The sequence below is a fragment of the Pinus tabuliformis genome, chromosome Q (assembly GCF_031772625.1).
Source record: "Pinus tabuliformis cultivar Carrire ecotype Pingquan chromosome Q, CPIR1, whole genome shotgun sequence".
NCBI classification, from domain to species: domain Eukaryota; kingdom Viridiplantae; phylum Streptophyta; class Pinopsida; order Pinales; family Pinaceae; genus Pinus; species Pinus tabuliformis.
Window position 1 is genome coordinate 972,675,377 of NC_142296.1, and position 27,138 is coordinate 972,702,514.

Below are 27,138 nucleotides of genomic sequence, written 5' to 3' on the forward strand. Positions count from 1 at the left end.
TGGATAATTATCCTTAGGGCAGGCTTGGTTTAATTCCATGAAATCCACGTACATTCTAATGCTAACGTTATTCTTCATGGTAACTACACGATTAGATATCCACGAAGGGTGTCTTATAAGGGTTATGATCCTAGCATCAAGCATCTTTTGTAGCTCATCTTCGACCAAATGAGCAAGCTTAGGTTTTATGTTCTATTTTTTCCTTAAATGCCTTGGTTCCTTCTTTCAAATGAATGGTATCCTAGATTACATCTTCACTAGAAGCCTTCAAATCTTGGTAGGACCATACAAACATGCCCTCGAATTCATAGAGAATCTTCTTGATTTCAATTGTTTCTTGTTTGGAGGTTATTTTACCTCTTTTGATTAATTTAGGAGTAGATTATGTTCCTAATTTAATTTGAAAGTGTTGAAATATTATGTAGCTAAGGTTCACATTTTTCATTGCAAAATTAAAGGAGACATTTATTTTTTTGTCATCTACAAGTCGGCCTCAAATCTCAACGAGTTAGATCAATTAGGGTTAATTAGCCCACACACACACATATGTCATCGTTGGCATTCATTTTGACAACAATTCACAACAAATTCACAAGTTCAATCCGCAACTTTAGGAAGCAGTACCACATGTGTGAAGTAAGAGGAAAGGGTTTCTTTTGATTTGGTTCGAATTTAATATTGGAGTTGTCTTGACTGCATTGTCTTGGGCATCATTAGTTTTGTTTTAGCTTCTATTCTTCATCATCTTGGAGGTTGAGGACTTCATATTTTTGTTGACTGTAATTCTTGCCTCTCATTGGATGTTGACCTGGGTTGACCAAATATCTTGACTATGGTTTTTGGTCGAGCTTCTATGGACAATTCATTGACCTTTATGTGGTGACTTCAATACTATTTTCGGCCTCTTATTACAATGATCACAAGCCTGAATTTTGGCCTTGTTGGGGAGACTAGTACAGTTGAATTGAAGTTGATCTTTCTCTCTACATTGATAGACTTTGACTGGTATTTCTCATTGAGGACTGGTTTGGATTTGTTGAATATTTTGATGTACTTTTGATGGACAAAAACCTCTCTCTTGTGAGGAAAGAATTTTGGGTTTGCTCCTTGTCGGTTTTTCCCTGGTTGTGAGCCTAATCTCGGTGTCTCTTGTCTATTGTTCATTGTCTACTGTGATCTCTATTTACTACTCTTATTGAAGAATTGAATGGTTGAAGTTTTCCATGTATAGCTACTTACTGATTAAATTAGGAATTGATTGCATCAATAGAAGTAGTTATCAATTGAGAAAAATTATTCTAGTCCCATCTACACTAGAATTCCAACATAATGACACTAGGGAATTCATCCACTGCCTCACTCTTCTTGTACCGATCATTTCGATCAAAATAATTTTCCATGGAAATTTCCTTTTCTATGCTAGACGCATAATGCTCATTATTTCATATTTCACATGGATCATTGGATTGGTAATTATTTTGGAGGAAGTCTATGATATGAAGACCTGCCAATGATCTTGATTGTTAGGTATGGCTAGCCTAAATATTACTTCCATGGTAAATTATCTCAATCTAGTGGTGATCTTGTCAAGTGGTTGCAAAGTAGTGGCTGATACAACCAAGGAGTCAGCCATGGAATTCACTTCCCTAGGAACCACACCAATGTTGAAGGTTTCAAAGAATTTTATTGTGTGACATACTAAATCCTTGTATTTCATGAGCTTCTCGTTTTTGGCGTTAAAGTTTCCCTTGATTTTGGATACAACCAAATCTTAATCTCCTATTACCTTTAAATTTTTTATTCATTTGCTAAGAGCCAAATCTAATCCCAATGTAAGGGCCTTGTACTTCGTGATGTTATTGGTGCAGTGGAAGGTGAGCTTGTATGAGAACATAATATGCCTATTAGAAAATGAGATCAAGACAATCCCTTCTCCTGAGCCAAACTTGGAGAAATCACCATCAAAGTACATGGTCCAAACCTTATCCACTTCTCGCTCAGGCGGTGCTTTCTTTTTCCATATCTCCAGTCCCCACACCCACAATCCTCTTCTTGGTCTCTATCAAGGATAATACATTATTTTTCTACTAAGGGTCGAGTTGAGGGTTGCCTAAAGATCAAGGAATAAGATTGCTTCCCCATGGGGATCCTTATGTATGACATATCCATTTGGATGGTACCTCTTAAATAAACAACCCATTCACTAGACAAGAACATTCCCTAGCCATCAAGAATATCAATTACAACAACACTCATAGATATCTTCTTTTAAGGGTGCCCATGTAGAGACTTAGACATAATTTCAATTATTCCACATGCTTCAATGACCTTGAAATAAATTCCACACATATTTCTACATGGTCTTGTAACTTCCAATCCTAATTGCTTCATGATTTTCAAAGGCATTATGTTATTCAATGCTTCTAAATCAAGCATGCAATTATGTAGTAAGAAGTCATTGATCTCGAGGGTTATGAAAAATGGGGGATGTCCTCCATCAAATTTCTGGGTGTGTAAGAAAATAGGAGAATTGGTTTCATTATCCTCATTTCTGTGATGTTCAAGATTTACATGGGGTAGTTGTTTCTCCTTATTTTGATCTTCTTCGATTTTGTTAATTTAAGCAACAATGACTTTCTAATTTCTCATCACAATGGGCATCAATTCTCCAAATATGTGCTTAGTATATTTGGTGAAATCATTTAGGGAAACACAAACCATTTCAAGCTTACAAGGTTCTTGTTTCATGAGGTCATATATCTTGATAGCATTGTCCTCGACTTGTGTGGTTGTTGTAGGATCTGTGTTTCTAAGGCGATATAATAATTCCCTCTCACGTGCTTGAAGGTATGAAGATAGGACCAATTCATCAAGAGTTTTTAGTTTTCAGATATTATTGCTATTAAGTGGTTAAACCGTTGGTTGGATTTCCTAATGGTTTCATATGCCTCTTTATTGACTAAGAGGAAATATTTGTACAAATCCACAATGTCTTTTTCTTCAATCCACCTAAATGAGAAAACATCCTCAAGGTCATTACATGAGTGAATACACTTCTTAGGGAGGGTTTGGAACCATTCTTTTTGTGTACCCCTATAAGGATAGTCTAGCAAAAATTCTCATTATCACACAATCTTCAACCTCCTATTTAGGTGAGAGGAACAAGCAATTCCAAAGTCTCTCAAGTGCCTTTTTGGATCATCAAAGGTACTCCCATGAAACATTGGTAACCATTTGTGATTTTTAGGCATGGGATGAGGATACCCTATTATTCTAGGTCAAGAGGAGACAATATAATCCATCCAAAGCTTCATGGTATCAAACATGTTAAGTTTGTCAAGAACGAGAATTTCAAGGGAAGCATTTTTCCTTCTTTGATATGTGAGGCCCAGATCAGGCTCCTTGGGATTCATGATTATGGAATTGCCATAAGAGAATCTATGTTGTGGCTTTAATTTATTCTCATCATAATTTTATGGAAGCTGACTGTGGCTTTTTAGGAGGTTGACTCAACTCCTCCCGACAATGACGCCAAATATGTTGCAGCAAAATCTAGCAAGTTCGGTGAAAGGATTCACCAGGAAAGGGGCCAGATCTTATGGCAACAATGAGGAAGGGTTACCATTATCACCTCAACAACCTTCCTCCTACTATTTAGTGGGATTTCAACCACAAGGGAGGTTTCCCTATGACACTTACAAGGTATTCTAATACTAGGGCTGAAGGTGACTAATTTTTGGAGGTATAAGGATGGATAAAGGGCTTGGCAAGGCCAAAGATGACCACAATATTCAAAGCTAGGGTTCAAGCTCTCTCAGGTTAGACCAATAACAAGGTTGCTATAAGTTAGGGTTTGGATGATATTTAAAATTAAGTCATGCAATGTGAAAATTTCTACAACTGGAGTCTTATTGCAGCAGCTGGTAATATTTCTTCTAACTGATAAATTAATTATTCAGTTTATTGCTACGGCAACATCAAAATAAACACACTGCAACCTTCACAAATAAAAACTATGAAAATAAAATAGTGTTGGAACTAAGAAATGCTAGCACACAGACATAAAAAGTTAACATTGTTGTTTTTGGACAAAAGTCCCCAGAAAAACCCAATGCGGGAAAACCGATGCAGCAAATGATGGTTTTATTTTATTATGCAACAGTGAAATTTGAGTACAATCTATGGATGCCCAACTGGCAATCCAATCAGCAAGTATCTAACATAAATAATTAGAGAGAAAAAATTCTCTCGACCTGCAAGAAATCCCGACACTAGCTTCTATAGAAAATTGGTCGTCCAAACCCCAGTGTAAGCCCTTTTGCGCTGCCTCTCACATGTGTGGCTTGAATTGCCTCTTAGCAAGTCGTTTAGCCTACCTCTGCTATTGGAAGTGACACTCTGGAATACTTTCCCGGTCTCTGGAAACTGAATCGACATCCTCCTCAGCTAAATTGAATTGCTTTGCTTCAGCTACTGCGCAATCCCTGTGTTGCTTCAACGTGGATCAATTTTGTCACTTGTTGTTGTCTCTTCAGATCTAGAAAACTTCCTGTGGATCACTGTCTTTAGCCCTCACCGACCCTGCTTCGATCTCTAGCTCTCTGGCAACTGCTACTACTCTCTAGAAACAGATCTTCCAAGAGAATCGAACTACGTAAGTGTTTTCTCCAAGTGCCCATCGACTTCTTCTTATAATCCTTTGTTGGGACTCCAACAGTCAAGACTAAATCTTAATCAATGGATAGGATCATCTTGAAGTCAATATGTGTGAGTTTCTAGATGATTCTCACCTTATCTCAATTAATATTGATTAGTTAACCATATTCCCTAAGTTTAGACTCAGGAAATATTTAAAAAATAGCTAATAATCTAATTGAGACACTTCTAGGTGGAATTTCCAGAAACAATTTATGGGTTTTGGAGATCTCGTGTATTCTAGCCTCTCCACCAAGTTTTGTGGCTAGAACACATCCGATGCTACAGAAACTAACATGCAATGCCATATGGAAGCTTAAGGAAAACCCTACAAATGATCTTCAATCAAGAAAGGTTCAAGGGTTTCAAATAGAGACTAAGGCTAAGTTTAAGAAAACAAGTTTGTGGTTGTTAGATATGTGTAAACAACAAGAAAATAAGGATAAGTCAACCCTTCTAGGGCATGCAAGGCAACCTACAACACTAGTTTTTTGTTTTAGAGGATTTATATTGATTGACCTACAATTTATAACCAATTTCAAACAATAAAACAACACTTTTACACACAAATCTACACCCAAACCCTAGCAGCTGCCATAGCCATCTAGGAGAGAAAATTTATGGAAATTTTATTTAATTATGAGGTGATGAACACGCTTTTAGACCAGTGCCTTGACCTATAATGGCTAATGGAGTCTTAATGGAGCAAAATACTATGGAAGAACAATGATGGAGTAAGGGGGGATACTCTAAGGCATCCGTTTCTAAAGCCCTCGTTATTATTCTTGTGAGGAGAGAAATTAATTATAAGGTATACACACAAGGAGTTTCCTTGTAGGCTATGAAGAAGACAGTTTTACATGTAGATATGAAGCAAAGTTTCACCAATGATAAGAATTTAGACACGGAATAAGAGAAACCCTAGTTTAGACTTGAAAGCATACAAAATAATCAACAATAAAACTCACAAAGTATTCCACAATAACACTTCTTTCAATCACAGAATAATGTCTCTAAGCAAAATTCACATCCAGTAGCAAGTTGCATCCATAGAAGATCACATAATGAGTAGTGAAAAAGTAGCTAGTTCACACTCTCTTCTGGAGAGGCCAAATCACGTGTGTGACGATGATATGAGAAGTGAGGGGGAGGCTCTATTTATATGAGTCTTCTCCCACCCACTTTACAAATAAAATGACTAAAAATCCCCATTGACAAGTTCAGCTTGAGTTTTCTACAAGAAAAAGGTTACCAGCCAAACTCATAGCTCAAAAACAAGACAAATATGCCGTAAAATCCCACACATGTGGGAATAAATGCTCCAAAAGTGTGACATCAACCTCCAAATGAATTCAATAAGCTATCAAAATGTAAGATAAGGGATAATGCATGCTCCATAATCTAAGAAATGTCTCAAGGATCATGTGCAAGCCATCAAAATTCTCTCTGCACCAAAAAGTCATGCCCAAGGTGCCCTACGTCAACTTCAAAGGAGGAAAAAGGTTGACATGCAACCAAATAGCTCAAGCGTTGGAGCTCCAAGGTGATGTATAAGCCCTCCCTTTTCCTCTCAAGGATGACCATTGTCATCTAGGCTTTGGATCAAGTGATTACCATCAAACAGTGTCAAGGCCAGCTTGGGGGCATCCTGGGTCCGTCGGGCACATCATCAATATCACCAACACTAAGCATCATGGGCTCAACATTTCAATTTTTGGGGGTCCCTTAGGGTGTGAAGCATCATGTGAAGGTATCAAATGGCCCAATGCTCTACTTTGTGTAGGCAATGTTGCATTATTAATGTCAACCTTTCTCTCTGCACTAAATAGTATGATCATTGTTGTTCTATTGAGGAGGTGGGGCTAATCACCTCTAGAAGCCTTTTCTACTGTGATGTAGACCACTTGACAAAACCTTCTCAAGATCAAGTGTAAATCAAAAATCATTAGGTATAACTAAAACCATAGGTGCAACATAGTAGACCATACTTAATGTTAGGGGCACAACCAACACTTCACACAAAGATCACCTTCAAATATCTAATTAGACCAAGTCTTGTATAGGTGCTCCATATTTTATGTTAGGGTTGGCTAGATGGATAACCCTATTATATTTCCAATCCCCAAGGGGAAGTGACTTGTCCCAAGTTAACCCATAAATCCACAAGTGCATGTGTATATGGTGGTAATGGAGTGGGCATTATTTTAAGGCAAGGTGTCGTAGCCAAGTGACCAATGAATGGTGGTCCAACATCCTGAGTGTATGGATGTAAGGAGGGGGAAACCATGGAGGCATGAGTTACCCCTTTCCCCATATTTCTTTTTCCACTCCTCTGTTGCGTGTTTTACTTATCTATGATAATAGTTTGATATATGTGTGTAGCTTAGAAGCCCAAGCTTGCATTTGAGAAATTTAGCATTTATTACCCCTTAATGATGAAGCAGTTTATCGCTCATTATAGTTTGGGACAATACAAATGTTCATTTTTATGGATGGAGTATCAAGTGCTCTAGGAACCAAGTGATGACTAATGAGGTGGGGTAGAGCTCATGTTAGGCTTTTTCCCACACACTAATTTATGTCCCAACCATCTTTTGCATTTTATCTTTTTCTTTCATTGTGGCTTTCTTTGCTTTTATCTTTCTTTTAGTTGCATCAACCTCCAGGGAAATGTTTTCTAGCCTAGACCAAAGTATAAGGACAAGAAGTGCCAATCCCCATGACCAATGACCACCAACCTGGAGAATGTATATAGAATGGGGTGAATGATGGAAAGTGGTAAGTATGGAATTTCATGGGCATACTACTTTAATCAGAGCCTTCCTAGTAGTGCCCTTCTTATAACCAAGGCATTAGAAGTCCCACTGGACTAGGATCGAAGACTAACCACCTAGGTGAAGAGAGGGAGCAAGAATACAGTCGAGATCGATTAATCATCTGGATCACCCCTTGATTCATATTAGCATGCCCCAAAACAATACGTAAAAGCGCATGATTACAAAATGGTTAAAATACTCATTGATGGATGACCCAACTTCCTTCAAGGAGGAATACTGGATGGGAGAAAGAAATCTGACTAGAGCAATATGTGGAGAGTCCATGGCATTATGTCAAGTGCTAATCAATAGGGTTGTTGGCTGGTTGTTAGGAGGAGAAAATTTTCTCATATTGGTTACCCGCCCTTTGGTTGGTAACAAGGCCATTTCACCTTTTTGAACACCCCCCCCCCCCTTTTATTTTTTATTTTTTTATTTTTTCTTCCCTATCAACTTCACCACTCATACAATATGTCCCTACCCTGCACCTTTGGCTACGTCTGCTGTTGAGACTGATTTTCCCTCAAAGGTAGTGCTCTGATACCATGTTAACTTCCAACCCCATCAACTTGGTTAATTATTTCCCAATAGATTATTATACAAATCTACTTAATAAAAAGCATGGCTAAGATTTTAGCACGTAGAAAATAGATAATAGTGAAAGAAAATTAAAATGCCAATCTCAAACACATGCACACATAATTTATTCCCTTCAAAATCTAATTTTTCATTAATTATAATCTAAAGGATACAAGAGCTCCCTTGCTGAGATAATGGCCCTCCAAGGAAAAGTACAAATACAATAAAAACCTGGAAATGATCTAGCTGATTAAACCCACTACAAATCTTGCTTGGCTAGTCTAGATTCTTCTCCCTTGTTACCCCTTGCACTCTTCCTCAAACCCTGCACACTTGAATTAAAGTCCTTGACCCAATAACTGAGATCTCACTGTCTTATTTTGTCTTGTGCTCAAGATGTGTCTCCTCCTTTAGCCTAGCCTTCCTTTTACAAGTTTGAGTTGTTGACCGAATCCACAACCTTAATCTCCAAAGTGATTGATAGTTGGGATTAGATCTCAACGTCTTTGTCTTGTGCTCAAGATGTGTCTCCTCCATTAGCCTAGCCTTCCTTTTACAAGTTTGAGTTGTTGACCAAATCCACAAACTTAATCTCCATAGTGATTGATAGTTGGGATTAGATCTCAACGTCATTTGAGATTAATGGTTGAGATTTATCTATTTCAATAATGCATATAACTTGTGTGTTTGATTAGATTACCTCACTTTATCTTATAAAAGTCAATTACTTTAATAATTAAAGTAATTTCTAAGGTTAAGAGTCAATTAGGTGACTTTCTCACGTTTAACGTTTAAAGACTGTGTAGAAGTATCTTCATAAGCTACTCGCATCAACAAAATCACTCGAAATCATAATCGTTGTTTATATGTCTTTGGGTGAACCTTGTGTAGAATCGTTATGGAGTATTTAGCCTCAAATTATATAGGTTACTTAATCCCTAGGAAGCCCTAGACAAGACAAGACATATTACAGCCCATCAAAGGTGAACAATAAGGAAAAAAATTGCAGTGGTCACAAGATGGCACTACATAGAAACACAATAGCTTATTGCTCTATCCTCGATTGACCAACGAGGAACCCGCAAACGTTTGTGAATATTAAGCCCTATTAATAAAATATACACTATATGGTACAGCATCACATCATTGTGTGATAAATCTAGGCCAAGGTACTTGACACATCTTTAATAATTGGAGGTCCAAACGCCACTCTCTGCCTGAAACTAAAACAATAACAAGTTCCTTAGTAATAAATAAGAGGTTAGAAACATGCATTAGCTTTGTCACTGGTAACATTTTGTGTATTTTACTTATCAATATCAAAGTCCTCACAAGAACACTTACCATTCGCAAAATGATGAAAACAGTTGGCATCACTGGGAGCAATTTCTCTTGACAACTTTAGAGATGAATTTCATGGTATTGTAGCAATTGCCACATACAAGAAGGTTCTTGATGAGCAGAAGAGGTGTCCCTGGGTGTGTGGATAAACCCAAATGCAATGACTAGCATCTTATTCTGGTTATTTCTCCTCCTCACTTAAATCATCTAGCATAAATATTATCTCCGGGATTTACCCCGCATTCTTGATTGTCTCATCCAAGCTTTCCAATGCAGATAGATTTCTTTCATTTGCCATTGTGCCTGTGATGTGTATTTTATAACAAATGGATGCTCCTCGTTTTTAACCAATTACCATTCACAAAATGATGAAAAAAGTTGACATCACTGGGAGCAATTTCTCTTGACAACTTTAGAGATGAATTTCATGGTATTGTAGCAATTGCCACGTACAAGAAGGTTCTTGATAAGCAGAAGAGGTGTCCCTGGGTGTGTGGATAAACCCAAATGCAATGACTAGCATCTTATTCTGGTTATTTCTCCTCCTCACTTAAATCATCTAGCATAAATATTATCTCCGGGATTTACCCCGCATTCTTGATTGTCTCATCCAAGCTTTCCAATGCAGATAGATTTCTTTCATTTGCCATTGTGCCTGTGATGTGTATTTTATAACAAATGGATGCTCCTTGTTTTTAACCAATCCAGCTGCACCCTAGTGATTTTCTGGCACCCCTCTCCTCCATCAATTTTCTCACCATTTTTGCATCATTCCACCTCCCAGCTGCAACATAAATATTTGATAATGATACATAATGTCCAGCATTTTCAGGTTCTAATTCAAAAAGGTGTTCTGCTGCATTTCTTCCTATCTCTGTGTTGCAATGAATTCTGCAAGCACCAAGCAGGGCTCCCCACACACTAGCATTGGGTTCTAATGGCATATTGTTAATAAATTCTTGTGCCTTTTGCAATCGTCCGGAGCGACCAAGAAGGTCAACCATGCATGCATAGTGTTCCATGGTGGGTGTAATGAGAAACTCTTGAGTCATGCAACCAAAGAATTTCCAACCTTCCTCAACCAGACCTGCATGACTGCAAGCAGAAAGGACACCTGTGAAGGTAATATGGTCAGGCTTCAAAGCTCTTTGTTGTTGCATGCGATCAAATAGAGTGATGGCCTCATTGCCAAATCCATGCAAACCATAACCTGCAATCATAGCATTCCATGACAGCAGATCTCTATGAGGCATTTCATCAAACACTCGTCGAGCATTCTCTATACTCCCGCATTTTGCATACATGTCAATGAGAGCATTCCCTACACCAACTTCATAGTCAAAGCCATGACAGATAATATAATTATGGATCTCTTTGCCCTGTTGCAGAGCTGCTGAGTGGGTACACACTGGGACAACACTCAAGATGGTGATTATGTTGCATTTTATACTGCCCTCTTGTTGCATTTGACGAAATATTGTAAGAGACATGTTGCCATTCCCATTCTTTGCATGACCTGCGATCAATGTGTTCCATGATATCACATTCCGCTTAATGCCTGATAATTCCATTTGCTGAAAAAGTTTCAAAGCCTTATCAGCACGGCCATTCTGGATATACGCCTTCATCATTGCATTCCATGTAGTTACATTTTTCTTCACATTTTCAAATTGCATTTGATCAAAGAGTCTCAATGCCTCATCACAAAGCCCAGCCTCTGCGCAACCTGCAATCATAGAATTCCATGAGATCACATCTCTTTCAGCCATCTTATCAAACACTCGCTGAGCATCCTCCACACGTCCACACTTAGAATACATATCTATAAGTGCATTCCCAACAAGAACGTCAGAAAAATCTAATTCCCCACTTCTCTTTGCGTAGCCATGTATCTCCTTCCCTTCACACAGAGCTGCTATATGAGCACACGCTGAGAGAGCACTAGCCATAGTGACGGAGTTGGATTTAGTTCCAGCACGTTGCATCTCACGAAAGAGCTCCAATGCCGCCTCATCATGCCCAAATTGTGCATAACGTGAAATCATCGTAGTCCACGAGAAAACATCTGGCCTCCTATGTTGCTGCATTTGACGAAACAGTTGGATGGCTTCATCAGTCTGCCCCTTCTGAGCGTAACAGGCAATCACCACATTCCATGTGATCAATCCCGGTTCTATGTCTGTCAATTGCATTTCAGTAAACAGTTTCAAGGCCTCCTCTTCCAGCCCTTCAGAGGCATAACCAGCAATCATAGCGTTCCATGACACCTCATCTCTTTCAGACATTTTGTCAAACACATGGCGTGCATTCTCCAGATTCCCACATTTCGCATACATATCCACCAGAGAGTTGGCAACAAAAGCATAGGATTCAAAACCACTTCTAATGGTGTAGCCATGAATTTCCCTACCCCATTGCAGAACCTCTAAATGCGCGCAAGCCTTGAGGATTTTGGGAAGCACGAGATTATCTGGGACAATGCCTTCTCTCTGCATTGCATGAAAGAGCCTGATAACCTCCTCCAACTGTCCTTGCTTGGCATATCCTCCAATCATAGCAGACCATGAGAACACATTTCGGTTACCTATTTTGTCAAACACTCGGTGTGCATCCTCAAGACTGCCGCACTTGGTGTACATACTCACAAGCTTGGTACCAAAATAAACATTCTTAACAATTCCCTTCTTATGCATGTGAGCATGAACCCTTCTTCCTTCTGGCAGAGCAGTAAAATCAGTACATGCTTGCAAGAGAGGAATGTAAAGTTGGGAGTTTACCTCAACGCCTTGTTGATCCATCACATCCAAACTGCACATTGCCTCCTTCAATTTGCCCTCCCTACACAGTCTAACCACCTCTTTTACATTAACAAAAGAAACACAAACTTGCATCTTTTTCTGCATTTGATTTTGGGTTTTCTCGAATTGTTCTTTGATTTGATAATAAAGCAAAATTTGTTTCGATGCCCGTAAATTCAGCGGCCTTGGTATTCTGATCTGGAAGAACAGTATCAGCATCAGAAAATAATAAGTACATTATGTCGCCAGGGCTTTTTGAATGTTAAATTGACCTAAATGTTATGCAGAGAGATAAGATCATGGAGAAAGGTGACAGATAAGGCACCGGCGTCCATTGCCGGGGAGAAAAATAATAGCTGCAATAATGTCATATGTTTGTATAGAAAATGAGGTCTCGTATTGACCTGAATTTCCGGCGAAGCTTTTGGACTTCCTAATAAATTATTTGATTTGTTTTTTCGCGGAGAGTTGAGACTAAAGCCTCAGTACAAAAAAGTTTGTAAACCCTGTTACATGTACGTCGCTCGGCCTCAGAGTTCAGGCCTGGGATTGCCGTGGCCAATGATATCTGCTGCTATCATTCTCCGGTATACCATTTTTTTCCTGAGAATCTGAACTTAATCAGAGATGACGATTTTAATTTTGAAATCCCAGATGAATATGGATCTGATCCGGGGTGACGATTTTGATTTTGAAATTCCCCATATGATTATCTCGTTGAATGTCTCCACAACGACGAAATTCCACCAGCGCGGAAGATACCATGAGCAGTAACCTCGGAGTGACAAATTATGTCGTTGGAAATGAGAAATTGCCCTTGGGAGAAGGTTGGCTCCAGAGATCTATGTACCATGGTAACAATTTACAGAGATGTACAAGAAGTCTGCAGTGGTGTAAATTTTCCATTCTCATTCAAATTTGAACTTATCACTATAAATTCATGTTATTGATTATTAGGTACATGATAATGTGTTAGTGTTACTATTTTTGGCCACATTTTTAATCCAAGTTCCCTTAAACTCTGTAAAAGGTTTATGAGGAATTATAAGTGTTTCATGTGGTTTTTAAAGATATGATTTTAAAAGCATAAATTTACTCAACACTTTTACAAATTTATGAGGCATTTTGAGCTTTGTTAAATTATGATTTTTCAAAAATAATAAAAAAATAAAAATTGGCTAGAATTTAGCAATATAATTTCAAGTGAGATTGCAGATATAATTTCAAGTGAGATTGCAATTTCTAAATGCATAAATCGATTATCAAGTTGTTAATCTATATTTATTTATATTTTTGCATTATTTTGATTTACATACGTAACATTTTGGCATCATAGCTCTAGATCCTAGGGTTTTGTTCTTTCAAACATGCCATTTTAGAATTTTCACTATAAATTTTTTCCCTGTGAGGCTTCAAAAGTTGAAAATTCAACCACGTGGAGTCAAAATCTTGATAAACATCATGTAAAAAATTCATATCTCAGTTCGCTATATTCTCAGAGATATGTTTCAAGTAAGTTAGGGTTTTTGTATGCTCTAGAATTCAGTCTCAAATAGGTGTCTCACAGAAAATCATTATAACTTTCTCTTCGAGCATTAGATTTAAATTTCATAAAAAGTAATTAGAATTCAGTCTCAAACAAGTGTCTTGCGGAAAATCATCATAACTTTCTTTTCGAGCATTAAATTTAAATTTCGTAAAAAGTAATTAAAATTGCACATACTATATTATTATAGGTACAAATTTCTAAGTCGAAGGTTAAAACAGTGAAACGTGGCATCTCATACAAGATCACTCTACTGAACTAATCCATAATCAAGACATTGTGGGAGATTTGACATAACTTTGCCTTGAAGAATCCAATATTGATCTAACTTGTGGGGTTGGAAAGAAGACACAAAGAGCTACCTCAAGATGAAATTATAGACTTTGGGAGGCCAAAATCACAGAGATACAACAATTTCAAGGTCAACCATATCAACAAGCTCAAAATCAAGCTCTTAAAAGGTATGTATTTGTAAATTTGCATTTTTGTTTGAAAAATCAATTTGAAATGATTCAAACGACATAGTGAAACATAGACATCATTAATTGGTTCCAAAATACCCCCTACTATGATACATGAAGAAGAGGAAGAAATGTAACATAATATATAAACATTACGGGAACAATTGCAACAATTTTCATTATGACAAAGAGAAACCAAAAATGAATTGGAAGCTAAGATGGATGGTTTAGAAGCGAAAATAAAAAGGGACATGAAAGGTTTGAAGGATGGTTTAAAAGAAAAAATGGAAGGTTTGAATAAAGGTTTGGCAAAGTTGCTACAAGAAATGCTTCCTAATAGTGATAAGGTATTCCATGAAACTCATGATGAGAACAAAAGGAATGTGAATCATGATTTTAGAGACTCTAACTTTGGGTTTAAGACCAACCATATTCCAAAGATCGATATGAGGAAGTTTGATGGCAAGGATTTGGTAGCATGGATACTACATGTAGAGTAGTTCTTTGATCTACATGATGTGCAACACACACAAAAGGCATGCATTTCATTTTTATATTTAGAATTCAATCAGTTTGTGTGGTATCGATGGCTTTGTTCTCATAAATCACTTGTCACTTGGACAATTTTTATGAAGGAATTGATAGCACATTATGAGGATACAAAAAGCAACACCTTCTTTAGCCAATTAATAAATCTTAAACAAAATGGTTCAATTGGGGAGCACATTGAGGACTTCCAAAGATTGAATATCAAGGTAACTGATATTCTAAAGAAATATCTGGTTGATGTCTCCATAAGGACTTTAAAGGATAACATCCAACATGAGGTTTGCCCTTGGGAACCTAAATCTTTGGAGAATGCATTTAAGGTGGCAAGAAAAGTTGAAAGTAAAATTATGGAAATAAGGAGGTCTACCACTCACGACTATAAAGATGCAAGTGTTGTTGTTCCTAGCCTCCCACAACCTACAAGATTGACACCACCAAAACTAGAGGAAAAAAGATAAAAAGGGATTTGTTATAGTTATGATAACAAATAAACTAAAGGTCATAAGTGCGTTGAGAAGAAATCATTTTACATGGATTTTGAAGAGGAGGAAGAAAAGGAACATGAAACATCAAAAGAAGAAGATATACACCAGAAACCAACCCTAGGGGTTGAAAAAGAAGAAATGAATCTAATCATATATTGTAATACATTAGCAGGAATTACTACCCCTCAAACTCTCAAGATAGAAGGATATATCAAGAAGAAAATGGTAATAATGTTGATTGATTCAGGTAGTACCCATAATTTTATTCATTATAAGATTGACAAGGATTTGAATTACTTTCTATATCCAGCACTAGAGTGTCAAGTGATGGTTGCAGATAGGGGAAGTATAAATTGCTTAAGGTTGTGTCATAATATCAATCTAACCATGGTGAAACATGTATTGAATAGTCAAATTCTTTCCTTTCCAATGCGCATTGTTGATGTTGTATTAAAAGTCCAATGGTTACAATCTTTGGGGACGATAGCTTTTAATTTTCAAGAACTTTTCTTGAAATTTTTCAGGGAAGGAAAGGAAATTGAATTAAGGGGTATCATAGGGAAACCTAGAAAGATAATTGGCTCGAATGGCATGACAAAGCTTTTGAACAAGGGAAAACAAAGGGTAATTACATAATTATGCTCACTAGATGTTCAAACATCTAATTATCCATTTATCCAAATCTTTAAAGTGTCCTTGATAATCATTCTAAGGTATTTGAGACTCACAAATGTCTCCCACCTATTTGCGATCATGATCATGTTATTTATTTGATTCCAGGAAATGTTACTCCAAACATCAGACCTTACAGATATCCATATGCCTAAAAGAGTGAAATTGAACATCTGGTTGTAGAAATGTTATAGGCAGGTATAATTCAACCTAGCCAAAGGATGGATCATGGTGTATGTGTTGGGATTATAGAGAGCTTAACAAGCTCACTATTAAAGATAAATTTCCCATTTATGTCATTGATGAATTGTTGGATGAACTACATGGTGTAATTTACTTCACCAAGTTGTATCTTCATTCAGGATATCATGAAATTAGAATGAAGACAAAAGACATTCTAAAAATAGCATACAAATTTCATGAAGGTCATTATGATTTTTTTGTCATGCATTTTGGCCTTACTAATGCACCTTCTACATTTCAAGATTTGATGAATTGCACTTTTAAACCCTTAGAAAATTTGTGGTAGTATTTTTTTATCATATAGTAATCTACAACAAGTCTTGGAAAGATCGTGGTCAACATTTTGACACAATGTTGAAACTATTGGAGGAGAAACAATTATATGCAAAACCCTCCAAATGTTTCTTTGGGATACAAGAAGTGGAATATTTGGGTCATATTGTATCTCATAAGGGTGTTAAGGTAGACCTATCCAAATTAAAGCCATCAAGGAATGGAAAATTCCTACAACCTTAAGGCATCATTGAGAATTTATTGTGTTGATAGGGTATTATCACAAGTTTGTTAAGAATTATGGGAAAATGACAGCACCTCTAACAACATTATTGAAGAAAGATGCCTTTTTTTGGACTCTAGAAGAAACTAAGGCTTTTGAACATCTTAAAGAGGAAATGTGTCGAGCTCCAGTATTAGCTACACCAAACTTCACAAAAACCTTTATTGTAGAATCTAATGCCTCAGGAAATGGAATTGGTATTGTTTTAATGCAAGAATGAAGACCTGTTACTTTTTAAAGTCATCTAATCAAAGGAAAGTATTTACACAAACCTGTTTATGAGAAGGGAATGTTGGCAATACTACATGCGCTGAAGCAATGGTTCCCTTACCTAATGGGAAGACAATTCAAGGTAAAAATAGATCATGATAGTCTTAAATACTTCTTGGAACAAAGATTATCTTTAGAAGAGCAGCAAAAATGGGTCACAAAGATGTTGGGTTATGATTTTGAAATCATCTACAAAAAGGGAAGCAAAATGTTGTTGCAGATGCACTCTCAATAAGGGATGAGGATGTGGAGGCATTGCTCTATGCCATTTATATTATCCAACTTGATTGGATAACTAAAGCAAGGGATGAATGGAAGAATGACGAAGAGATGCGGAAACTCATTCAAAAGTTGCAGCAAGATCTCAATGCATCTAATACATTTATCTGGAAAAATGATTCATTGTGGTACAAAGATCGCTTATGTCTATGTAAGAACGTCCAACTCAAACAAAAGGTTCTTTTGGAATTGTAGACCCCTACTATAGGATGGCAGTTAGACTTTTTAAAAACCTTTTTTTTTTTGACAGAAATGGTTATGGGGTGTTTATATTCATCTTGGCCTAAATGTCGAAAATCTGATTACATTAAGGACTTTTGTGTCCTGTTGCATCTCTTTACTAAGAATGAGAGTGCAGATGAAGCTTGAAGACTTCTTCCTTGATAAGGGATTTATGTTTTCAAATTCAGAGATTTTTCCCCACTTGAAGATACAAACAAATTTATTTAAGAGTAAGTAGTAAAACATGACAGTAATCAGCTTATGGGATGGGTTCCCATGATTCCTCTTCACCTTTCATCTTGACCCCAACAGAGAGAAGGGCAGCTTTGTTGGCTTCATTGTCCGCCTCTTTATTATGAGTTCTCAACACATGATAGTAATTCAGCTTCTGAAAAGCGTTTTCCAAGCCCTTGATTCTGGATATCAGCCTTGCTAGATTAAGATCCAACGCTGGGGAGTTTGAAATCATTGCGTTTATAATGATCTGGGAGTCGCCTATAACAATAGCTTCACTTATATTTAGTTCTTTGAGGATCTTGAGGCCTTGAAAGAGGGCCAAAGCCTCAGCTTGAATGCTGGTTGAATGTCCAAGCCCCCAAGCAAAGGAATGAATTTTTTCCCCAGAAGGATTTACCACAACACCTCCTGCACTAGCTTTGCCCGGATTGCCCTTTGCTGCCCCATCAAAGAAGAGAGAATGTCTTGAGTGCGCTTTGAGCCATTCTTGAAAATCTGTTTCAGTTTTCCTTATTTTCCAGTCCTGAAGAGAAGGAGCGTTTCTGACTGCTGGTTGAAATTGCAAGTCAAGGAATGATCCCCAAGCAATGTCCTGTTGGCTGAGATTGGAGTCATCTTTTATATCCGTCAAGCACTCCTTAATATGGCATTTAATTTTGATTTCTAAGACCTTGTGATTCTGCATAGTGTTTCTGAAAATTCTTCTATTCCGTTCAAGCCATATCTGCCAACAAAGAATCTTTGGAAGGATAGCCCATGCAGTTTTGATTACCTGATTTTTAGGAGGCTGGCCAGGATATCTGATTGCCCAATTTGAAAAAAGTTCGGCAGTGGAACAAGGCAGCTGAAAGTTGGGATCCAAATTATGAATGAAGGAGAACCAGATCTGCTTAGAAAATTTGCACTCAAGAATTAAGTGGACTGTTGTTTCTGCGTTTTCTTTGCACAGCGAGCATATGGAGGGACCGTGGAATCCTTTCCTCTGCAAGATGTCATATGTTAGAATTCTGCCATGGCAAAGAAGCCAAGCAAAGAAATCGACCTTGGGCCATGAAGGGAAACGCCAGACTCCCTGCCAAGGAGCTGGGTCGGGGGGGACGTAAGGCCTCTCATTCAGCTTGATGTATCCCATGGAGACAGCATAGCCTCTGTTATTCGACCCCCAGCCTTTCGAATCTCTTTTCCTCATGTGTGTGGGCGCCAAGCCGTGAAGAAGATCAAGCAACGTGGACCATTCTTTGAGTAGATGAACCGGCACTTCAATGTTTTTCCAGCCTGCCCAAACAGAGTCGCTCCAATGGGATATATCCCACAACGTACACAGGCCCTCTCTGTCCATCCAGCATCGCAGCGCTCTAATGGAAGCTCTGTCTTCAATAGGGTCCTTATTCATGATTTTATCAGTCCATATATTTATCTTTTTTCCATTGCCTGGGATCCAGTAGGAATGCGCTTTGATTAAGGGAGCAGCTTTAACAAACAGGTTGAGGAAGGACGAGTTGGGCATGTGAATCACATTGTCTAAACAGCTTGAACGCGGACCTCTGAAATACTTTTTCCAGAGAGCCAATTGGGCCCAGCCAGGCTTGGGCGCAATGATCCTCCAGACGATCTTAGCTGCCATAGCCACATTCTGCTGACAGAGATTTTTGAAGTTCAATCCACCCTCCCATAGAGGCTTGGAGATGGTTTCCCAGCTGATGAGGGGAATCTTTTTTTCATTCTGTTTTCCGCCCTTCCAGAAGAACCTGCGCATGAACTCTTCCATTTTTTTTAAAATGGTTGCTGGAGTGAGAAGCCCAGCAAAGTGGAATAGAGGAAGGCTGGTGAGAACGGATTTTATTAGGACAGACTTGCCTGCAGAATTGAGCCAGGAGTAGCCCTAGGCTTGGATCTTGGACTTGAATTTTTCAAGCTGAGGGAGCCAATCTTTGCTTGTAAGTCTCTTATGAAAAACAGGGAGGCCCAGATATTTGAAAGAGGTCCAAGAAGAGGAGGCTGCAAAACCCAAACATCGAGAGATAACGGAGAGCAATCTGGGCGTAGTATTCCAGCTGAAGATGTGGCATTTGTTCTTATTTACAACACTGCCTGAGACCTCACTAAATTCATCCAACACAGCTTTAAATTTAGAGGCAGAGGAGAGAGAGGCATTGCCTAAAAGCAGAGTGTCATCCGCAAATAAGGCATGGTTTATGTTTTTAACCCCTCTTGCAATACATAGTCCATTAATTTCTTGATCTTGCATCTTTTTGTCTAACAGAAAACTGAGAATAGAGGCTTGAATGACAAAAAGCATAGGGGAAAGGGGACACCCCTGCCTAAGTCCTCTCGAAGCTTTGAAAAAATCAGTGGCTCTTCCATTTACAAGAGGAGCAATCCATGGCTCTGAGATGCATGCCCGGACCCATTTAATGAAGTTTTCCCCAAAACCAAACTTGCTCATGACTTTTAAAAGAAAACTATGATTTACACGATCAAAGGCATTTGCTAAATCGAGTTTGATCACCATACCTTGTTCTTTTCGAAGAAGACTAGAGTGGATTGCCTCTTGAACTAGGGTGAAGTTGTCCACGATCTGCCTTCCTTTAATGAAGCCTCCTTGATTCTCCGGAATTATTTTGGGAAGAATGGGCTTCAGTCTATTTGCAATTACTTTGGTGATTAGCTTGTACCCAATGTTGCATAAGGAAATCGGACGGAATCTACTGAAGTTGTTGGCGCCTTTTTCCTTGGGTATAAGGGCTAAGAAGGTGGAGTTTGTACTGCCTCCTATTTTCTGAGCATTATGGGACTTTTGGACCATTTTGAGAAGGTCCTTTTCAACAATCGGCCAACAAGCTTGAAGGAACCTGGCGGAGAAGCCATCCGGCCCCGGGGCCTTGTCCGAATCCATCTCAAAGAGGGCCTTTTTGACTTCATCTTTAGTGATTTTGTCCTCAAGTAGCCTGTTCATACGAGGAGTGATTGCTGAAGGTATGACGTCTAACAGATCTGGATGATGGGTCGGATCCTTGTCTTCGTTGTACAAGTTTTGGAAGTGAGAAAAAGCTGCTTTCTTAATGTCTGCAAAGTCCTTGTGAATGTCGTTATCCTCCTTGATCTCAGAGATAGTGTTGAAGCATTTCTTGGCCTGGGCTTGTTTATGAAAAAAAGCAGTGTTCCTGTCCCCTGCTTTAAGCCAGAGATTCCGGGATTTTAATCTCCAGTATTCTTCTTCAGCTAGGCAGGCCTTATGAAAGCTCTGTTGCAGCTGCGTTTCTTTCTCTAACAGCTCCTCTGTGACTGTAGCGCTTTCCATATAAGTTTGATGAGAGGCAAGAGAGGCTTTAATAGCTTTCCTTTCTGTAGCTAGGTTGGACAGAGATTTGGCCCAACGTTTTAGCACTCTTTTTACCCTTCTAAGCTTTTCCTCCCAGATGAAAAAAGGAGAACCTTTGACGGGCTGATTCCAACAATCCTTGACTGTTTGCATGAAGTTTGGCTCCTTGACCCAAAGGGGGCTAAATCGAAAGGGAATAGGACCAAGATCTAGATGGGCAAGGAGCTCTAGTTTTAAGGGCTTGTGATCCGAGACACTGCTAGCGAGAATGTGCATTCTGGGTTCAAGACCTAGTAACAGATAGGAGCTTTGAATGAAAAACCTATCTAATCTGGCAGCAATATGTCCAGGTCCTACTCTTTTGTTAGACCAAGAGAACTTACCGGAAGAGGGTTTGATATCCAGCAAGTCCCAGTCCTGCATGAGATCCTCCGCCCATTCCCTTGCCGGATCTCGAACTGCACTTCCTCCCCTTTTCTCAGACGAATGAAGAGTGAGGTTGAGGTCTCCAGCAATAATTATGTTTTCCAGATTTATCAAGTCTGCTTGGTGCCTTATTGAATCCCAACAATCCTTTTTTTCCCCGATGTTGACTGGAGAATATACATTGAAGAGGCAAAAGATTTCCTTGGTGTCCAAGTTCTGCATTTTCAGCAGCAACCAATGAGTATTACTCGCCTCACAGATGACTGTAAATTTGTTGGCGTTCCATAGAGTGCCAATCCCTCCCGAGGCACCCCGGGCAGAGATTTCTCTTGCTTCACTTTTAAACCAAAGTTTCTTGCATGCTTGCAGGAAGACTATATCTTCCAGCTTAGTCTCCTGGACGAGAAGTATGTCTGGAGTTTCAGTTCTTATTAAGCTTCTCATGGCTTCTTCCTTAACTTTGCTCCCCATACCTCTACAATTCCAAGAGATTACCTTCATTATTTATGTTTTTGATGGGCTCCCTTGGAGCCTTGGGGCTGACTTTTCAACATCTTAGTCTTTGAGGCTAGCAATTTCTCCAGAGTTGGTTGGTTGCCCTGTAGCTTGTCTTTGTAAGTCTCTTTCTCTCTTTTTTCCCTGTCAGTTTTACGGCCTCTTGTAGATATTCTTACCGAGGTTTGGGATTCTCCTATTTCTCCTTCCTCCTCTGACTCGTTCGTTTCCTGCTCTTCTTCCTCAGCTTCTAGAATCATGCCTTTAGGTTCTTTAGCTACTTTGTTGGGGGCTGAGGGAGTATCTTTGCTTGGATAAACTGGTTTTTGGGTCTCGATCTCCAGAGTATCTTCTGTCTGCTGGCTTAGAGGATCAAATTTGTTTTCTTGCGCCTTTTTGGGAGGGGGACGTTGAGCATTAGCCTGGAGAGAGCCTTTCCCAGTGGGTCCTCCCGGTTTCTGCCCTTTGTGGTTGAATTTTACTCGCTTGACTTGATTCCAACCCTCTTCGTTCCCTTTTTCTGGCTCTGCGTTGGACGGACAATTTCTTGCAAAATGTCCATGAACATGGCATTTCCTGCATTTGAATGGCAGTTGCTCATAATCCAAGATCTGCACATGAGACCAGCTGCCGACTTTGATTTTGATTGCCTCTGGGAGACCCACCTCTAGATCTACTTCTACGCAGATCCTAGCACAGTCATACTGATCCTTGTTGTTTGCCCGATCTATGAATTTCTCGAGAGAGTTGCCGATGTGTTTCAAGGAATCCCAGTTCCAGCAGTGGACTGGCAGATTTGGAAGACGAACCCACACCGAGACAGCCTTGGGAACATCTACAGCCGGATCAAAGTCCGGAGTCCATTTATTCAAGTAGAGGTTCTGAGGGCCCTTGAAATACGACCCATTTTGGAAGATCATATCTTTGTCTTCTTTGGAGGTGAATTCGAAGAGGAAGTACCCTCGCCCAAGAAAGTAATAGGTAACACTTTGCTTGATCAGAGGAGCCCAATTCCTTTTGACCCATTGCTCAATAGTTTTTGGAGAGGGCCAAAGTCCCGTGAATTGGCCAATGAGACCACGATCAGCCAGAGATAAAGCTACTTGAATGGGTGTCTCTGGAGGTAACGAGATCTCAGGAATTTTGACGAGCTTCTTAACGAATTTTTATGCTTCGCTTCTTTTCTTCGGAGGAATACTGGCCAGAAGCAAGTTGAATGCATCGAAGGCAGGTGCAGAAGGCGGATCCTTGAAATGTCCCTGCGTCTCCATAGGATCGGGCCTGAGGCCAGCCGCCGTAGGGGCAGCCATGCAGCAGGAGCCCAACCCTAGCCTAAAATCTTGAACACCCGCAGATCAGAGTCAAGCCCTCTGCGGGCACGCTCGCAGGGATCAGCTGCCGGAGAGAGCGGGTGCGGGCGCGGACTTCAGAACCCGCGAAGTGCAGATCTCGCTGCAGAGAGGGAGCTGAGACTCGCAGGGTGCAGAGCAATTCTCTCGGTTACCATAAGTTGTGATTTTAAAAATTAGACTTTTTAAAAACTTACTGCAAGGTTAAGAAGGAATTTTTTTGGGATGGCCTTAAATCTAATATTCAGAAGTTTGTGGCAGAATGTTTGGTTTTCCAAAAAAATAAAGTTGATACAATTAAGATTCCATGTCTTTTACAACCAATAGTCATTCCAAGTTAGCATTGGGAGGAGGTACCAATGGATTTTATCACAAGTCTACCCAAGTCCGAAGGAAAGAGTGTCATCATGGTGGTAGTTGATAAACTTACCAAGTATGCACACTTGTGTGCACTATCTCATCCCTTCAAAGCCAATACCAATGCTACTGCATTTGTGGAAACAGTTCAAAATCTACATGGAAACCAAAAGATTATTGTAAGTGATAGAGATCCCATTTTCACTAGAAAATTTTGGACAAAATTATTTTCTTGTCTTGGTACTCAATTAGCTCATAACTCATCTTATCATCCTCAATCTGATGGGAAAACTAAGATAGTGAATAAATGTTTTGAAGGATATATGTTTTTCTTTGTATTTGATAAACAAACACAACAGGTCAAGTGGTTACCTCTGGAAAAATGGTGATATAACACTTCCTTCCATACTACACCAAACATGACCCCATTTATGGCGCTTTATGGATATCATCCATCATCCATCACATTGTCTCTAAGAGATAATTCTAAGGTTCAAGTTGTGGAAAATCACATCAAGCATTAACAACAAGTTCTCCCACTCTTAAAGGATAACCTGACTATGGTGTAAAATCGAATAAAACAACAAGCAAATCAACATCATAGTGAAATAAGTTTTGACGTTGGCGACTAGGTATTTTTGCGGCTACAACCATACAAACAATTGTCCCTCAAGTAAGCTAAGAAGGATAATAAATTATCACCTAAGTATTATGGCCCTTACAAGGTGTTCCAAAAGATTGGTACACTAGTTTGTTTGTGAAAAATTATGGACCACAAATGACATAAATGACGAAGACAAGAAAATGGTGCAATTTGCTACAGTGCTAAGGGAACAAGCCTTGACATGGTTCATGAACTTAACGGAAAAACAAAATAAGATGAAGGATGAGATCAAAACCAGTTTCATCACCTTCTTCAAAGCACAAGATGTTAAGGATTTGGTAGCACATAAGCTAAAATAAATAAAACAGAGACCGAATGAATATGTTTGTGAATATGATAAGCACTTCAAATACTTGTTAATTCAGATTCCATACACTATCGACAAGAAACTACTAGTACAATGGTATATGGATGGACTGCTTAAGAAAATTTGTGGGCCACTTCGAATGCATGAAATCAAGCCATGTGAAGAAGATATCAAACAAACCAAGCAAATTGAGTAAGATGGCAACAATCAATCATTCAATACACTGACTGAAAACAAAATTGAAGACAGATTAGATCAACTAAAGAACTCTCTTCTACAGTTATTGCTCCAAAAGAACCATCTATGGTGCACTAGTTGCCATAGTGAAGGACATACCAATGATACGTGTAAATTATCAGATTATTTTTCCAAGACGTTAGAAGGATACAAACTGATGTGTATTATGACATCTTTAAACTAGTGTCTAACCACTCCACTAAATATTGCAAATATAACATGTGAAAATCTAAACCAAAATGGTGTGTAATCTGTGAATACAATGCACATTCCACCTAGGAATGTCCATTAAACAGAAAAACTAAACCCAATTATCATGTTGTATATCATACACAAGCCACTGACCAATTATCGGAACCTCTTCCATTTGACAAAAGAGAACGAGGTCGAGGAGGCTATGGTGGTCGACGAGGTGGTTACAATAATAGAGGTCATGGTCGTGGGATATTTTACTACTATACTTGTTGGAAAGAAGGACATATAGCCACAAAACATCCGTTAAAAGATAAAATTGACTTACGCTTCTGCAACATGTGTGGTTTGGGTGAACACTTGTTGGAAGATTGTCAAAAAATCATAGAAAAATAAGTAAATAAAGGATATGTTAATTTACTGCAAACTGTCCCGAAGCATGAGATTTTGAACTATAAAAATCTTCATGTAGTCACAAGATCAGGAGCTAGAAGAGACAACATTGACTAGAACAGTCATTTGATCTGACCTATTAAAAATTCAACAAAGTATCCAGATGTACAACAACAAAATCAAAAATGTTCAGAGCAGTTGAATTATATACAAAAGAAAGTGAAGATCAAAGGGTTCCGAAGGACCTAATCTTAGAGGAATTTCTCAAGCTTCTAAAGGAAGAACACTATGTCGCTTGACTTGTTGAATTATTGAATACGTTGAAAAACGTTAATGAAACTAGGGAAAGAGGGAAAAATTTCAAACAACTTTCACATGGTAGCCAGGTATATGATCACGACCCACAAGTTGACTTAGAAATAAATGGGTTCATGGTTAAACAAGTTGTTGTTGATTTTGGATCTCAAGTAAATATGTTTCTGAGAGACACATGGATCAGCATGGGACTACCAAGCCTACACAAATCAATTAACTATCTTAAATTGGTCGATCAAAGATTCATTGAACCAATCGGTACACTACGACAAGTTTAAACATCAATAATGGGTATCCCGACGACAGTCGACTTTGAAGTTATCGACTTAGTCGAGGGCATTCCTGCCTATCCAGCATTAGTTGGTTGACCACGGGTATGAAGAATGAAGGCTACTATATATCTAGAAAAAATATAGTGTCAAATTAAAAGGCAATAATCGTAAGATTATCATTCTTTTGGATCTTAGTGAAGGCAAGCCTTGGGTAGAGTCTAATGACCAAGAAGTTGAAATCAGAAAATTATACCAAGTGTTACATGATGAGCATGATAATGTAGAACCAAATTCTTTGGGTGAGATCTTAACTGGATCTCCTCTTTCAATTGGATAGAACTCAGATACAGAATTATACGAATGGAAAATTGAAAATTATGAATCAAAGGCAAAGGTGTGCTAGACTATACAAGTTATCCCAACATCAAAATTCTAACCTTGTTATTCTATCAAAGTTGTACCAATCATATGAGAAAAGAACTATCGAGAAACACCATCCTTATTCCCTATTGATTTAATAATAGACTCTAATTCTCACATTTGTTTTAAAGAAAGGGCATACCCTTTTAACCATGTAGAACAGGGAACGAAAGAAATTGTTGAACAAGGATGGATGCAGAGTCTAGTGAAAAATTTTACTGGTTAGGAAACAAGATGGTGGGATACACATTCATCCTGACTTCAAACCTAGGTGACTACAACCTCTTATTTTATTCAAAGATTTGGAGGGAGAAATTTTTTCTGCAAAAGCAAATATACCAACTTTCAGCATTGGTCAGGATCCCGTTGAACACATCAAAGTTTGTCAATCAGAATGGTGAAGAATCGGATATAAGGATGAACGTGTCTAGCCACATATGTTCCCAAACACATTGTTTGATCTTCCAAACAAGTGGTACAAGCTAGAAGAAGCAAGGGACCAACCCCTCCATTGGAAGGAATTAAAAGAAAACTTTATTAAAGATTTTGAGTTTCAACCAGAGGAGGTAGAACCTAAAGATGCAGTCCAAAAAATCAAAGAATTTTTACTAGAAAAGCCAGTCGATCCACAGAATTCAAT

General features: G+C 38.6%; 1 pseudogene across 1 annotated transcript; it reads right to left on the minus strand.

Annotated features, from left to right (window-relative positions):
* Positions 1 to 9,041: 9,041 nt before the first annotated feature.
* Positions 9,042 to 13,127, minus strand: LOC149222732 (pentatricopeptide repeat-containing protein At5g55740, chloroplastic pseudogene; annotated as a pseudogene). The gene is made up of 2 exons (XR_016249443.1): positions 9,435 to 13,127; positions 9,042 to 9,313 (listed from the first exon to the last, which is right to left on the minus strand). The product of XR_016249443.1 is annotated as a pentatricopeptide repeat-containing protein At5g55740, chloroplastic pseudogene (transcript).
* Between the last annotated feature and the right edge of the window lie 14,011 nt (positions 13,128 to 27,138).